At 37.4% G+C, this 17562-nt stretch overlaps 1 protein-coding gene across 3 annotated transcripts in view; it reads left to right on the top strand.

The window, feature by feature from the left end:
* Positions 1–17562, top strand: part of LOC133652695 (dedicator of cytokinesis protein 5-like) — a 74310-nt gene that overhangs the window by 983 nt on the left and 55765 nt on the right. The window lies entirely within an intron of this gene.

Below are 17562 nucleotides of genomic sequence, written 5' to 3'. Positions count from 1 at the left end.
GCAACAATTCAAAAATCCTTTATAAATATATTTATTGAATAATACTTCAACAAAATATGACTGTAAGTTCATAAACTCAGTGAAGTACGCAAGCTCAGGTTTATCACTAAAATGTCTGTCAAAAAGAAGTGTGAAAAGAAATGCAATATTCAGTGTTGACAGCTAGATTTTTTGTGGACATGTTCCATAAATATTGATGTTAAAGATTTATTTTTTTGTGAAGAAATGTTTAGAATGAAGTTGATGAATCCAGATGGATCTCTATTACAATCCCCAAAGAGGCCACTTTAAGTTGATGATTACTTCTATGTGTAGAAATCTTTATTTAGAATTGAATCACTTGTTTATTTTTCAACAAGTTTTTAGTTCTTTTTATATCTTTTTTTCCAAATAGTTCAAGAAAGACCACAACAAATGAGCAATATTTTGCACTGTTATACAATTTAATAAATGAGAAACTGATGACAGTGCTGTATTTTACTTCTTTATCTCTTTTTTTCAACCAAAAATGCTTTGCTCTGATTAGGAGGTACTTGAATTAAAAAAATGTTCACAGGGGGTACATCACTGAAAAAAGGTTGAGGACCACTGCTCTAGGTCGTCTAGGACGTCTAGGACCCTCTAGGTCAGGGGTCTCAAACTCAATTTACCTGGGGGCCACTGGATGCAGAAACTGGGTGAGGCTGGGCCGCAAGAAAAGATTTCTTAAAAAAATCTAACATGCACTTTTTAATGAATTTACCTTCTTTGAATGGCTTTCCCGCCCTAGCAACATACTTGCCTTTGGCGTCCTCTACAACCTGTCGTCGCGTCCGCTTTTTCACCATACAAACAGCGTGCCGGCCCAGACATATGTTGTATGAGGCTTCTGTAGACACACGTAAGTGACGGCAAGACATACTTGATCAACAGCCACACAGGTCACACTGAGGGCGGCCGTATGAACAACTTTATCACTGTTACAAATATGCGCCACACTGTGAACCCACACCAAACAATAATGACAAACACATTTCGGGAGAACATTCGCACTGTAACACAACATAAACACAACAGAACAAATACCCAGAACACCTTGCAGCCCTAACTCGGGGGCCGGGGTTTGGTGTTAGCGGGGGGTTCTGGGTATTTGTTCTGTTGTGTTTATGTTGTGTTACGGTGCGGATGTTCTCCCGAAATGTGTTTGTCATTCTTGTTTGGTGTGGGTTCACAGTGTGGCGCATATTTGTAACAGTGTTAAAGTTGTTTATACGGCCACCCTCAGTGTGACCTGTATGGCTGTTGACCAAGTATGCCTTGCAGTCGCTTACGTGTGTCTACAGAAGCCAAATACAACATGTGACTGGGCTGGCACGCTGTTTGTACAGGCTGTAGAGGACGCTAAAGGCACACCCTTAATATTGTTATCTGCGTGAAAATCGGCAGAAATTCGGGAGAATGGTTGCCCCTGGAGATTTCTGGGAGGGGCACTGAAATTCGGGAGTACCCCGGAAAAATAGGGGGGTTTACAAGTATGACGCTATCAAGTGCCATTCCTATAAAACTCGCGGGCCGCACTAACATTAAATTTTCATATTAAGGTGCGGGCCGCAAAATAACGTCTCACGGGCCGCATTTGGCCCGCGGGCCGCATGTTTGAGACCCCTGCTCTAGGTGGTCTAGGACCCTGCAGGGTGCTGCCACAAGTTGTTTCACCTCAAGAGGATTGCATGCATGCGAAGGCATTTAATCACCACTGTCCTTTGGCAACCTTACTTTTTACTACTTGTGGCTTTATAAAGGTGTGGCCTTGGTACCTGTACTTGTGTGTGTGTGTGTGTGTGTTCTTGTATTCTTACCCTTCTTGAGACATGAAGAAGGACAAGTATCTTCCATATGAGGAGGTGTGAACAAGTGATGACATACATTGCATCTAATAGACAATGTCTCATTTGTGGTGACAGCTATCAAAATGAGGGTGGTCCCACAAAGGAGGGATTTTTCTAATCGACTGTGTGTCGCTTTTAAAAGTGCTCCCCCTCTGGTCAACATATGAAATAATAAGTGTGTGTAAGAATTTGAAGTTTTGAAGTGCTCCCCCTCTGGTCAACATATGAAATAACAAGTGTGTGTGTGTGTGTAAGAATTTGAAGTGCTCCCCCTCTGGTCAACATATGTAATAACAAGTTTGTGTAAGAATTTGAAGTGCTCCCCCTCTGGTCAACATATGAAATAACAAGTGTGTGTGTAAGAATTTGAAGTGATTCCCCTCTGGTCAACATATGTAATAAGTGTGTGTAAGAATTTGAAATGCTCCCCCTCTGGTCAACATATGTAATAACAAGTGTGTGTAAGAATTTGAAGTGCTCCCCCTCTGGTCAACATATGTAATAACAAGTGCGTAAGAAATTGAAATGCGCCTCCTTTGGCCAAAATGAATTAAAACAATTTAATAGATACGTATAGAGACGTACTGTAATAACGTGAAGTAAATAATGAAGATTAAAAACAAATTACAAAAACAAAAAATTCCAAATAAATAAATGAACTAAAAGCAGTCTTTTTCTCACTGTGTCAAATTGTTTCTAATAAAATTGGGAACAATTTCTCATATTCTTTCTGTTTCTGTAATTTTACAATATTTTCTCGTAACATTATTACTATTTTATGTAAACTTATCATTTTTGAATGCAAAATGGGGACATTTGTCATAAAATTCTGACTTTTATCACAGTATTGCCAATTTTGTTGTTGTTCTTGTAAAATAGTGACAAGTAAAATTATATTTGTCATAATTTTGCCAAGTAAAATTCAGATTATTTTTATTATTATAATAGTGCCAACATTTTTAAGTTTTCTTTTAAAATTGTGGCTTTTGTCGAGTAAAATGACCACCCTTTTCATAAAATTGCCAACATTTTATGCTTTTCTTGTAAAATTGCGACTGTTATTGAGTAAAATTCCAACTTTCATCATAATATTGCACAAATGTTCAGTTTTTCTTGTAAAACTTTTACTTTGTTGAGTTTAATGACTTTTATTATAACACTTTCAAAATTCAAAGTTTTTCAACTAATTTTTTGCAACAAGCTTTTTTATATTTGCATAATATGTATATATTATTAATGTTGTAAATACTAATCTTTATATATCTAGAAAGGGTGGTCCTAAAGAGGTAGGCATTTTTTGGAGGTCTCAAGAAAGTAAGAAATACAAGTGTGTGTGTGTGTGTGTGTGTGTGTGTGTGTGTGTGTGTGTGTGTGTGTGTGTGTGTGTGTGTGTGTGTGTGTGTGTGTGTGTGTGTGTGTGTGTGTGTGTGTGTGTGTGTAGTTGTAAACTATTCATCCTCCACACCCTGAAGGCAAATCTGCTGCACAATTCCTGTCTGAGTGACAAATCCTTTTTCTGTCAACATAATGACATAATGCTCTGCTCAGGTTGGCTGCTAACAGCTAACAGCTAAATGTGTGCAGACGTGTTACCGACCATTAGCTTGTCCTGTGGAAATGTGCGGTGTCCATCTGTGTGGTGTCCAAAATATATGGTAAATGGGTTATCCTTGTATAGTGCTTTTCTACCTTCAAGGTACTCAAAGCGCTTTGACACTATTTCTACATTCACCCATTCACACACACATTCACACACTGATGGTGGGAGCTGCCATGCAAGGCCCTAACCACCACCCATCAGGAGCAAGGGTGAAGTGTCTTGCTCAAGGACACATCGGACGTGACGAGGTTGGTGGAAGGTGGGTATCGAACCAGGAACCCTCAGGTTGCTGGCAAGCCCACTCTCCCAACGGCGCCATGCCGGTTGTGATGCAAAGATCACGGGTACAAGCGGCCGAAATGAGTTTCCTCCGCTGGGTGGCGGGTCTCTCCCTTAGAGATAGGGTGAGAAGCTCTGTCATCCGGGAGGAGCTCAAAGTAAAGCCGCTGCTCCTCCACATGGAGAGGAGCCAGATGAGGTGGTTCGGGCATCTGGTCTGGATGCCACCCGAACGCCTCCCTAGGGAGGTGTTTAGGGCACGTCCGACCGGTAGGAGACCACAGGAAAGACCCAGGACACGTTGGGAAGACTATGTTTCCAGGCTGGCCTGGGAACGCCTCGGGATCCCCCGGGAGGAGCTGGATGAAGTGGCTGGGGAGAGGGAAGTCTGGGCTTCTCTGCTTAGGCTGCTGCCCCCGGATAAGCAGAGGAAAATGGATGGATGCATCATAATTAATTTATTTCTAATTTTTTTAAATCATGTGACCGCACTACTAACAACATTGATCAAATTAATTGACACAAAATGTTATTTATTTTAAACGTAAGCACGTGGCCATTTACAAAAACAATGTTCCAAAGAATCGCAGCCTTTTGGTGTAGTAGATAGCAAGTTATGTATGAAGTGTCGGGCAGCTGAGGGAACTCTTGTTCATTTATTGTGGGAATGTCAGAGAATAAAAGAGTTATGGTTGAAAACAACAAAAGAAGCAATCACATTCCTTAATATAAACATCCCAATGACACTGCAAACTTGTATTCTTGGGGATCTCCATCAATTTAGTAACGTGTCATCAAAAAGTAAAAATGCTTTTCTTTCAATATGCATAATAACAAAAAGGGTAATATTTAAAAAATGGATAGCTGTTGATAGTCCAACTCTTACTGACTGGTATACACAAGCTATGGAGATGATATCAGTAGAACAAACTGCATTTAGTTTAGATAATAATGAGTCATATATTGGAATATGGGATCCATTATTTAAATTTGTTTTAACTTTTAAATGAACCAAAATATGACTTATTATATCTTTGTGGAAAATATTGGACACAGCGTGTTGTCAAGCTTGTGAGATGTGATGCAGGTGTGGGCCACTGTGACACTATTGTTCATTTCTAATTTTTTAAATTATTTTTTATTAATGTTTTTAATGATAATATCAATGAGGGTTTTTTTTTTTTTAATCACTGCTATTTTGAAATTATTACCAATATTGATGCTGTTGTCGATAATGTTCATTTTTGTTTCACTACATTTGTATTGTTCCGTGTCATGTTTGTATGTCCTCAATTGCTCTCAATTGCTCTGTTTGTTGTTATTCCTAACATTGCTGGGATGGGTTTGGTTTTGGGATTGGATTGCATTGTTGTGGTATTGTTGTGTATTGTTTTGTTGATTGATTAATAAAAAAAAGAAAGAAAAAAAAAAAAAGAATCGCAGCCTCAACAGTAAGCAGGAAAACGAGATTCACATTTTTTCAGAATCTTCTGTAAGGTGGAATATGGAGCTCTACAAGCACAAATATCAGCCCTTTTGGCTAGACATGACTTTGTGTTTAATGGCAGAGGCTGGGGAATTTTCGAGTTAATCTTTCTGGATCCCAACTGGTGACTTTAAGCTGTTATTCTGTCAGTGTCATTCTCCTTCAGGTACAGGCCAGGGTTCACCAAGACTGTAAGTCACTGTCTCTGCTACCATTTAATTGATGTATTTGACATTTAAATAATTAGATATTTTGTTGATAAAAGGTGCTAATTAAAAGGAGGGATGGCATTATAGTCAGTCCCTCCACACCCTTATACGCCTCTACAAAGATGTAGGACATACTGTACTCCATTCTAAGAAAAGCCATCAGACCCAGACGTCTGATTTGAATAATCCCATTAGTCAGTTTTTGCCTTTCCGCCAAACATTTTGTATGAAAGAAGAGATTACAAGGTATTTGATATTATCGTAGCATATCTCAAGTAGGTTTATCGGAGCTGGAGCTTAAGTGGAGTTTAAGGTAATAATAACATATCAAAGTAACATTTTTGCAGCGTCTATTATATTCACCAAGCAGTACAATATAGTAGTTTTTAATAACTGATCGTGACAAAGAATTTGTATTTTAATATAGTTTCATGATCCAAAATGTGGACAATTGAGTTATTTGAATCATTATTTGGTAAATATTGACTTAATATAATGCCTATTAAAGCTGAAATGTTCCGCTTTTTCCCCCCACAATTAATTTATAGTAATATTTTTAAATATGAACTAAATGGGATGCAGGAATCTCTACCTCCATCGCCACTGTGTATTAAAACTGTAAATTGTCTTTCTTTTAGCATCATGGAATGTAAAGTCTAACCGCTGATTTGCCAGTTTCAGAGGTAGTATGCCAGGTGTAGTGTTGTCCCAATAGCAATATTTTGGTATCAGTACCGTTACCAAAATATATTTCGATACTTTTCAAAATAAAGTGTACCACAAAAAATGTATTTGTCTTAATTTGAACAGAAAATGTTATACATTAGACATACTTTTCTTATTGCACTCAAAGAACAAATTTAAAACATTGAAATAAAATGTCATTAAATAACATAGTGAACGTACTAGACAACTTCTCTTTAAGCAGTATATCAGGAAAGGGGTTACAATGGCTCTTAATTTGGCTGCTGACGTATGCAGTAAGATATTTTAGTCAAAATTATGAGGGACAAGCTGTAGAAAATGGATGGATGGATAGATTATTAATCTACTTGTTCATTTACTGTTATTTTCTGCTTACTTTCTGTTTCAACATGTTGCAGTGTTTCCCATAAACTGCCAAGATACCTGTGGCGGTGGGGGCGTGGTCACCATGACATCATCGAGAAATTTGCATAATTTACTACAATGATTTGATTTTCTCTAAAAAGGCTAAAAAAATGTACTTACTAATTAATAATAACAGTTTTGTTTTAAACGTCCATCCATCCATCCATTTTACAATATAATTACAACACTTTATGTACATATTTATATACAGATTTCAACAATAAGTTATTCACTGAATTATATTTATTAATTGTGGTTCTTACAAAAAATATATCTTATAAAATATAAAAGCTAAAATATCTCAAAGCTCTGCCCCTTTAATTAGTGCATCCTAAATAATTTAACTTTAGCCTACTACTACAACCATATTATTTACCAGCAACATAAAGTGAAACAGAGGCAGAAGTGTCCTGCCAGTCAGTAACAAATAAACAGAAAACTGTAGTGGTGGTAGATAGACACAGAGCTTCATCAAACATCTGATCCACTGAACAAAGAGCTCCAAAAATCTTGAACTTTAGACTGCCATCAGTTTTACTCCCTACACTTAACCATGTGTTTCCTACTGCCTGCACACTTTGCACCCTTTGTTATATACACATGTTGTGTTTCTAATATAAATACATTTAATAAAGTCAAATACAAATAAGGCAACAAGAGAAGTATCCTACACTTATCTTTTGTAAAGTAAATGTGAACAGCCGATATGGGCATCTACATCAACTATATGATTTGCCTGAGAAGCTGGAGGACAAAAAAAAAAAAAAGTTTTTATTTTTTAATTTTTTAATTTTTTAATTTTTTTAATTTGTGGCGGACGTAATTCTTTCGTGGAGGGCCGCCACAAATAAATGAATGTGTGGGAAACCCTGTGTTGTATTGACACTTCTGTAAAAATCTAAAATCTAATAAGCACTTATTATTCTGTTGTTTGGATAGGGCTAAGCAATATGGCTGAAAACGTTACACGTTTTTTATATTGGTCAATATTGATATTTTTTATGACTTATTTAAGCCTGTCAATAAATACAGTAATGCAATTTCCAACTTACCAAATGTGCTATTTCTCAGTGGAGAAGGTGTCTGGTAGCCAGTTAGGATGAGCACAGGTGAGGTGGTCAAATAATTGCAGGGGGTTTGAAGGCAGTTGCAGTTTTGAGAGTGTGTAAACTATTGAACACGACACAAACCAACAAAACTAAAGACGGACATCTGTTATTGAGTTGATATATCAAGATATTACAGTTTTTCTTCTCACTTAATGCAGAGAATCTAAAGCGAGACAGAAAGTCGGCGTAACCAAACTGATACTGTTACGTGATTGGCTTTTAGCGTGTCCCTCCCATTGCTCAGTGAATACTGTTACCTGGTTGGCATTTCCTGTTTTACTGGGTTCCCCAAGCACGAGTGACATATTGCATCATTTTTTTGTTGTATTATTTTGTCAAAACTATTCTTAATCTACTTCCATGGTTATGTCTTCTTCTGTTGTTTCGTACTTAATTAGTTTTGGTCAATAGTACAATTTCAGGTATCGATCAAATACCAAGTACAGGCATGTGATTTTTCCGTCTATAGTCGAAAATCTGTATTTTTTATCTCTGTAAAAATATAAAAAAGTTTTTTCCGACCGATGTGTGTTAAAATCTTGATCCGTCTCTTTGCCATACCTGCCAACAGCTACGGTTTTCACGTAATGAGTATGGTTTTTGATAATCCATTCTGGTTTACGGCTGCAGTGGTAACAACTACGGCTTTCCATTAAAAATGATTAAATTAAAAAGCAAAGCTACATAGCGAAGCAACTCCACTTGCGGGGGGAAAACAAATATAGGAAACATCAATGATGAGTGGTTGGTTTACGTATAAGAAAATCCATGATTGGTCGGTTGGTTTACTATGATGAGTCACCATTGGTTAAGATTAGGGCAAAACATTAGGGACAGGCCAATCAGAGGCAAGATAGGGCGGGTCATGGAACCAGGAAGGGAAATCACAACAGACATCCCAAACGACAACAAGGGAGTCGGAGAAGAGAAGAGGGAATATTCAAGCTGGCGTTTTTTATATTAAGAAAAACTAGTGGAAGATGGCAGAGTGATTCTCTTCCTTAGATTTTTCTTTTAGCGATGTAGACGAAGTCCAGGAAAGCCACAATGTGTCTACTTGGCCACATTTGGACAAATGTATGCGTCTGGATAAAACAATGCCCAAAACATTCATTTTAGTTGTTTATCCTGTAAGCCCAAATCCAAACTGCTCTCGACATAGAAGAGGTGGAATACACATTTAAGAACACACATGATTGTGGCAGACATGAGATGACTTTTGCTACGTATAGCCTGTCTAAATGCTACTTTTCATCTTTATTGGTGTTTTACAACAAGACAGTGGCTGACATTTTGTCCATTGTTTCTACTCTTTGTATTTTGACATTGAATAGTTGAATCATTTTGAAACAAACAACAAGACTGCAAGATATTTGTTATTTCATGCTGTAAATCACAAATGGCTATTCAGATAAAGGAAGTTAGCTAATAGAATAAACATTGTTTGTACTTTATGCATTTGGAGCATTTAGAAGTGGAGAGGGAGTCGAAGAGACAGAAATTGGCTATAAAACCCAAGGCAGAATCCACTAAAGCAGAAACAAAAAGGAAAATGCAAGCTGCTCAGAAATTTGCCAGGAAGGCTCATGTCAGAGCCATCAAAGCAATAATGCCAAATAATGTGTGAATGAACCAAAGTCATGTGTAAATAATGTAACTAACTAGATGAACCATCTGTGGCTGTGAAGTGAACACTAGTAAGGTTGTAAATACTGTATAGAGTAGGCTAACCCATGTGGTTCCTGTGGATGTGAACACAAGTTGTAATTACTGTAGTGACTAAATAACATAGTGACTGAAACAGACAACGTAAAGTGTAAATCATGTAAATAACTAGATGAACCATCTGTGGCTGTGAAGTGAACACTATTAAGGCTGTAAATACTGTAGAGTAGGCTAACCCTGTGTTTTTCAACCTTTTTTGAGCCAAGGCACATTTTTTGCGTTGTAAAAATCCGGAAGCACACCACCAGCAGAAATCCTAAACTCAGTTGACAGTTAAAAGTAATTGTCGCAATTGTTGGATGGCTGACTTTAAACCATAACCAAACATGCATCACTATAGCTCTTGTCTCAAAGTAGGTGTACTGTCACCACCACTGTCACTTATTTTGACTTTTTTGCGGTTTTCCTGTGTGTAGTTCTTGTCTTGCGCTCCTTTTTCGGTGGCTTTTTCTCTGTTTTTGGTATTTTCCTCTAGCAGTTTCATGTCTTCCTTTGAGCGATATTTCCCGCATCTACTTTGTTTTAGCAATCAAGAATATTTCAGCTGTTTTTATCCTTCTTTGTGGAGACATTGTTGATTGTCATGTCATGTTCGGATGTTCATTGTGGACGCCGTCTTTGCTCCGCAGTAAGTCTTTGCTGTCGTCCAGCATTCTGTTTTTGTTTACTCTGTAGCCAGTTCAGTTTTAATTTTGTTCTGCATAGCCTTCCCTAAGCTTCAATGCCTTTCTTTAAGGGCACTCACCTTTTGTTTATTTTTGGTTTTAGCATCAGACACCTTTTTACCTGCATTTACAAAGCAATTAGCCACCGGCTGCCACCTACTGATATGGAAGAGTATTACACGATTACTCTGCCGAGCTCTAGACAGCACCGACACTCAACAACAACACATCATTTGTTGACTATAATTACTGGTTTGCAAAACATGTTTTCAACCCAAATATGTGAAATTAGATAATCTTCCACGGCACACCAGACTGTATCTCACGGCACACCGGTGTGCCGCGGCACAGTGGTTGAAAAACACGGGGCTAACCCATGTGGTTCCTGTGGATGTGAACACAAGTTGTAATTACTGTAGTGACTAAATAACATAGTGACTGAAACAGACATTGTGATTCATTTGAACAGGGTGTGTATTTATGTAAACTCTGTTGATAATTTTTCAATTATTTAAACACTAAAACATCTTTAAACTGTGTTTTTTTTGGCAAATTTTTGCGTGTTCATTTGCTGAAAAAAACAGGAGCTTCGGGGGGAGGGCGGCTTATCCCCCTTTTCCCCCCACCAAGTGCCCTGGACCTGCGTCCCCTAGGCCCCCGGCTTATTTTTCATGAAGTTCAAATCACATGCCTGCAAGTAATAACATGGGCCGGATTGTTCATACCAATACTGATACTTAAAAGTGTCAAGATTATTGAATGATTACATTTTTGATCGCAATTATGATCGGACAAAAACACAGGACAGTGGTGTAACAATATCAATTAGATATTGAAATAATTTTCTAGTATTATCTCTAATTTAATTTTTGCCCTCAGATAGGTTGTTAAAATAACAAAAAACGTTTTGTGATAATAAAAAATATTGATCTAATCTCTGTAGAACTGACCACATGCTGATATTATACTTGGTAACGTTACTTTCAAAATTTGTATCAATCCTTTGTTCATATTTAAAAGCTCTGGCTTAGCTGTTAGCTTGGCTTATTGTATACTCCTACGATGTGTCTTGTATTCCTCGTCCTCCAGTGATGATACTTGTAAGAAACACTCTTTACTGCCATAGAGGCAAGAAATGCTGACTAGAAGCGGCTTTGCACTGTGGAGAGATGTTAGCCATTAGCTCGCTAGCGAGGACGCTACAGTACACTAAGGACCCGGTCGTTCGCTTGTCGCTGTCAAATTTTCAGCACTCCGCTAGAACGTGTCACCAATATGCATGATCACAATATTGTATCAAAAGCTCTATCATCAGCCAAGTTTATATCATTTATATCAGTGTTTCCCATAAACTGCCAAGATACCTGTGGCGGTGGGGGCGTGGTTGTGGGCGTGGTCACCATGACATCATCGAGTAATTTGCATAATTTACTACAATGATATGATTTTCTCTAAAAAGGCTCAAAAAATGTATACTTACTAATTAATAACAGTTTTGTTTCAAACGTCCATCCATCCATCCATTTTACAATATAATTACAACACTTTATGTACATATTTAATTAGTGCATACTAAATAATTTAACTTTAGCCTACTACTACAACCATATTATTTACCAGCAACATAAAGTGAAACAGAGGCAGTGGTGTCCTGCCACAGTCAGTAACAAATAAACAGAAAACAGTAGTGGTCAAATACAAATAAGGCAACAAGAGAAGTATCCTACACTTCTCTTTTGTAAAGTAAATCTGAACAGCCGATATGGGCATCTACATCAACTATATGATTTGCCTGAGAAGCCGGACAGGACAACAAAAAAAAATACACTGCCGTTCAAAAGTTTGGGGTCACATTGAAATGTCCTTATTTTTGAAGGAAAAGCACTGTACTTTTCAATGAAGATAACTTTAGACTAGTCTTAACGTTAGAGAAATACACTCTATACATTGCTAATGTGGTAAATGACTATTCTAGCTGCAAATGTCTGGTTTTTGGTGCAATATCTACATAGGTGTATAGAGGCCCATTTCCAGAAACTATCACTCCAGTGTTCTAATGGTACAATGTGTTTGCTCATTGGCTCAGAAGGCTAATTGATGATTAGAAAACCCTTGTGCAATTATGTTCACACATCTGAAAACAGTTTAGCTTGTTACAGAAACTACAAAACTGACCTTCCTTTGAGCAGATTGAGTTTCTGGAGCATCACATTTGTGGGGTCAATTAAACGCTCAAAATGGCCAGAAAAAGAGAACTTTCATCTGAAACTCGACAGTCTATTCTTGTTCTTAGAAATTAAGGCTATTCCACTAAATTGTTTGGGTGACCCCAAACTTTTGAACTGTAGTGTATATATATATATTTTTTATTTTATTTTTTTAAATTTGTGGCGGACGTAATTCTTTCGTGGCGGGCCGCCACAAATAAATGAATGTGTGGGAAACACTGTATATCGTATATCATCCATCGCACAACCCTAGTATGTAGCTGCACAAGATGTGGGGCTTAGGGCTGCACAATTAATCCACATCAAGGTTTTAATTAGTGTGATGAATAACAGCAAAAAGTTGACATTTTTACAATGTGAAATATCCTGTTGTTGTAATATTTGAGCGTCAAATAGGATGGGCAATATACGCCCATTAACAGACCAACGAGTAAAAATGCCGCGATCACGTGATGGCAATAAACAAAGACAACCCGACCTCGTTTTTCCAACGGGGAAATAACCACACTTTTTCAATATTTAATTAAAGTTTGCTTACAGAAATTAATACATTTTACGTTTTTGTTTATCTATTTAGGATAACTAAAAGTTATTTACTTTCTAATTACAGTACAGTGGTAAACAATTCTACATGAAATAAAAGTTTATATCCTTTTAAATGGTTACTTGAGTTATTATTATATATGATGATTACATAACATAATCACTGTATAGTTTTTATCGGTTATCTTCAGTTTAAGAGGATGATGTAGACAAAAGCTCTGAGTCTGTCTGCATAAAGCCAAATATTTTTTAAAGTAAATGATTGCGTATTGTTCTAATGCACCTTGAGACAAGAATATGTTGGTTGGCAGTCTAAAAGTAACATGTCTTCCTTCACATTTTTATGTATTTGTATGTATGAAATATAGAAAATAATTGCAAATCGAATTACAATCGCAATTTTGGAGAGAAAACTCGCAATTAGGTTTTTCTCAAAATTGTGCAGCCTGAGTAGGGCTGCAACAATTGATTAAATAGATTAATTTGATTCTTAAAAAAGCTTTGATTCATATTATGTTGCTTTGATGAATAATTTAATAATTCTAACTAGTAAAAAATAATAAAATCTGGACTGCATGTAAATATATTAAAAGACACGACGGTGTCCCACTTGGTTGGGTTTAGTGTGATGGACATAGGGGAATAAATGCTAGCTTAACTGTTACCTCTATGATATGCACATTTTATGGCGTCTCCATGGGGAAAAACGGCCCTCTGTTCTTAACTCCTTTCGGAGGCCAGTATTTTATTGAGCAGAATTATGCTACCTGTGGATGATATATTGCAGGTCCCCATGAATACATCTCAACATACTGTTCATGATGTCATGTTCTTTAAACCACAGTATGTTGACTGTCTGACAAAGAATCATCGCCTCTGTGTGAGCAACATTTGGTGGAAACTACAGCCTCTATTGTATTTGAATTGCCCTGTGTATGAATTGTGCTCTGTAAATTAAATTGCCTTACATGGCCAATAGTATGGTGAAAACAAAATTAGTAATACCAACACAATCAAAATAAAAGAAAAAAAAACAGATAATAATGAACAATTAAAAAAATGAAATACATTCAAATAAATGTAACTACTTTATGAGACATGTTATCAACAGTTTCAGCCACAAATACGAGCCACAAAACCTAAACTAAACAATTTTACTGTCTGCTCTTTATTTCGTATGTTTTCTGTTTTGACACATTAGAATACACCGATGAGTATTCATGCACTGTGAGGCTTTATTCATGCAGCTCAATTGACATTACAATGTTGTCTTTCTGCAAAAGTAGAAACACATGAGCTTTATTGCGGTCCATAAAGTGTCTGTCAGTGGGGCATATCATTCAATTCTAGTTAGGAGGTAAGGCTTGGTTATACTTCAGTGTATTGCGCACAGCGTTATGATCTAGTTATAGAGATGAGTACTTTTTACATTTAAAATGATACGGTACCAATTGACTGTACCTGAGAAGCAATACCAGTACTTAATTTTCAGTACTCTTGTATGTGTTAATGTGGTAATAAGTAAACATTGTTTTCTGAGGAAACCTTTTTTTATTCAACATTGAAAAGCAAAGATATCCTGCTGTATGGGAAACACTGGAATATTTAAAGAGATAAAGAAAAAAAAGAGTTGATGTATAAAAAACTAAAATATTGAACAGCAAACAGAAGAAGTTGGGTCGAGAGTAGTCAAACTTACATGTTAAATAAGACAACATTAAATACCTAAAGCTGTCTTTTTGTTGAACATGTCAACATGAATGCTGTATAGAGAGTCAGTCTTGCAAACATGAATGCAGTTGAAGTAATGTAGAGATCCTAGCGAGCTAACTGCTAGCCAGTGTGATCATTGACTTATAAACTCTTATGCACTTGGATTTGTGAGAAAAGTGTTGCTGCTTGCCTTTAGATATGATTGATCAAACGGAATAATTGCAGTCATTAAATGCTGTGAAAAACTCTTAAAAGAGTTAAAAATCTGAAGAAAGGTTATTGTAAATTTAGTTTAGTAAAATTCTAACAAAAACATTTTTTAACCAAAAAAAAAAAGCTGAAAGCACACTCTTGCCCAATTGATTTGTTTTTCATCCTTAGCTTTGAAGCTTAGACATATTCTTTGATTTATGAATATCTTTAAAGGTGGAATTAAGTGGAACACAGTTAAAAAACTCAATATTTTTTGTCTGTCTAGACCAGGGGTGCCCACACTTTTTCAACAGGCGAGCTACTTTTCAAATGACCAAGTCGAGGTGACTTCATTTTCATGTGTGTGTGTGTGTGTGTGTGTGTGCGTGTGTGCGTGTGTGCGTGCGTGTGTGTGTGTGTGTGAAATAATTTAAAACATGCTTTATATTCTAATTTCTTCAAAATAGCCACCCTTTGCTTTGATTACTGCTTTGCTCACTCTTGGCATTCTCTCCATGAGCTTCGAGAGGTAGTTACCTGAAAGGGTTGTCACTTCACAGATGCCTTCAGTGACAATCTACAATCTTTCAATAGTCATGAAAATAAAGAAAACGCATTGGAATGAGAAGGTGTGTCCAAACTTTTGGCCTGTACTGTAAAGATGTATTACATATTATATTTATATTATATGTATACCTAATTTTTATTTATTTATGAAACAGACAATTTTTGTTAACACTTTAAAGGTGTTTAATAAAAATACAAGCATGTTTAACACATGTATCATGTCGTCATTGTATCCATGTCTGAAATAAACTCTAACCATAACCATAACATAGATTCCTTTCTTTCATGAAGACAAGAATATAAGTTGCTGTATGACCAGATTCCGATGACTTGCAGTGATTGCAATCAGACAGGATCCTCAGTAGAGCTGATAACTTCCACATTTTAGAATTTACATTGTGGAGGTAAAAAAAAGTCCTCTTTTCTGTCCAATACCTCATGAAAGTGGTTGCTTTTTGGCATCTTATTTGTCTAGTTTTTAAACACTTTACAAGACATACGTTGACAGCAAACTCCGTAGCTTGCTAGCGTCGGCAGGATAGAGCAGCACTTTTATTGTGACGACAGGAAGTGTGCCGTCGTCGGTCTTTAGGGTTTTAACGGCAGGTACGCCGCGAGAAAAATTAAAAAGTGTTTACCGCCTCTGGTCTGTCATTTTTTTCCCTCAATACTGAGCTGGCTGCTCATAAGATGACGCCAATATCAATCAAGTGACGAAAGTCACGTCATAGTGAAGATTGATAATCGCTCATTTTTAGGATGATTTTTTTGAATGCCTGGCTGGCGATCAACTGACACACCCTGCACGTAATGGGCAGGCCTGGTCTAGACAGTAGATTGAGATTTTTTTTTTAATTTAAATTTGAAAATAACTTATTTAAAGTACAAACAAATGTTCTAATTATGTCCAGTCTTGGCAACTTTATCGCTAAATCTCGCGACTTTCCAAATCCTCTTGGAGACTTTTTTGTCAACAGCTACTAGCAACAAATCTAGCAACCGTTTCCTGTGTTATTGGAAGTTTTTGTTGTGTCTCATAGACTGTTCTTGTGTCTTGGAGACTCTGAGGTGACAGCACGCTGCTTTTAACGAGCAGTGACAGGTACTGCCTTGTGCCCCTCCCCCGTTCCAAAGCACTCAAAGCTGCAGCTGCCAGGCATCCCAGATGTCCGCTACCTAGCGGAAGTCTGCTATTTTTCTAGCCAAAGTGTTGTTGTTTTTTAGATTCCGGATAAAACCGCTAACTGGGCCACTCTCCGGCTGGGTGCTCAGAGCTCAGCACGGTAGCAGGCCGAGTACAACCGAGAGTGCAGCCTACACCGACTGACTTGTTCACGCTTCCCTAGTTGGCTGCTATCTACGCTAGCCACGCAGTAGGCCTAGTGCAGCCTTCTCTAACTGCCGTGTCCACGCTGTCTAAATGTATCTTAATACTCAGTGGCCTAGTGGTTAGAGTGTCCACACTGAGATGGCTAGGTTGTGAGTTCAAACCCCGGCTGAGTCATACCAAAGACTATAAAAATGGGAGCCATTACCTTCCTGCTTGGCACTCAGCATCAAGGCTTGGAATTGGGGGTTAATCACCAAAAATGATTCCCGGGCGCGGCAACCGCTGCTTATCACTGCTCCCCTCACCTCCCAGGGGGGATCAAGGGTGATGGGTCAAATGCAGAGAATAATTTTGCCACACCTAGTGTGTGTGTGACAATCATGGGTACTTTAACGTAATATTCTGTTCTAACAGAGACACATCCTGCTAGCAGTGACAACATGTCAAAGAGAAGTGTGCGATTGTTACATGAAGCCATACTTGCGTTTATTCCGGAACGTCAAAAGGGCCCCCTTGAATCCCGACTGATATTTTTTAATTCCTCTATGTATTTTGACCTCAGTGGGATTCCTGGCTTACAACGCAAGATGTCATTTTAAATGTAAAGGTTTCTTCCCTGTCACACTAAGATAAATCACTGCAACGTCTTAATCATTTGTTCATGAGCCAGTCAAGGGATTTTGTGAATTTCACAACTTCTCCAGTCTTTAATTTGCATTTAACAATACAAAACAAAATTGAATTACATTTAAAGAACACAAACTACGAATCAACTGAAGATCAGACTTAGCATTTTTTAAATTCACTTTTTATTTCTCCCACGACGTTATTCCTCTCTACAATAGCATCCATCGCAAAAAATTATGCAAACAAGGTGATGACGTCATCTAACGACTTGTAGCAACTTTTATGACAGCCAATAGCTACTGTATGTTCCT

Source organism: Entelurus aequoreus, linkage group LG06 (genome assembly GCF_033978785.1).
Source record: "Entelurus aequoreus isolate RoL-2023_Sb linkage group LG06, RoL_Eaeq_v1.1, whole genome shotgun sequence".
Classification (NCBI taxonomy): domain Eukaryota; kingdom Metazoa; phylum Chordata; class Actinopteri; order Syngnathiformes; family Syngnathidae; genus Entelurus; species Entelurus aequoreus.
This window is presented reverse-complemented; position numbering and strand designations above follow the sequence as displayed.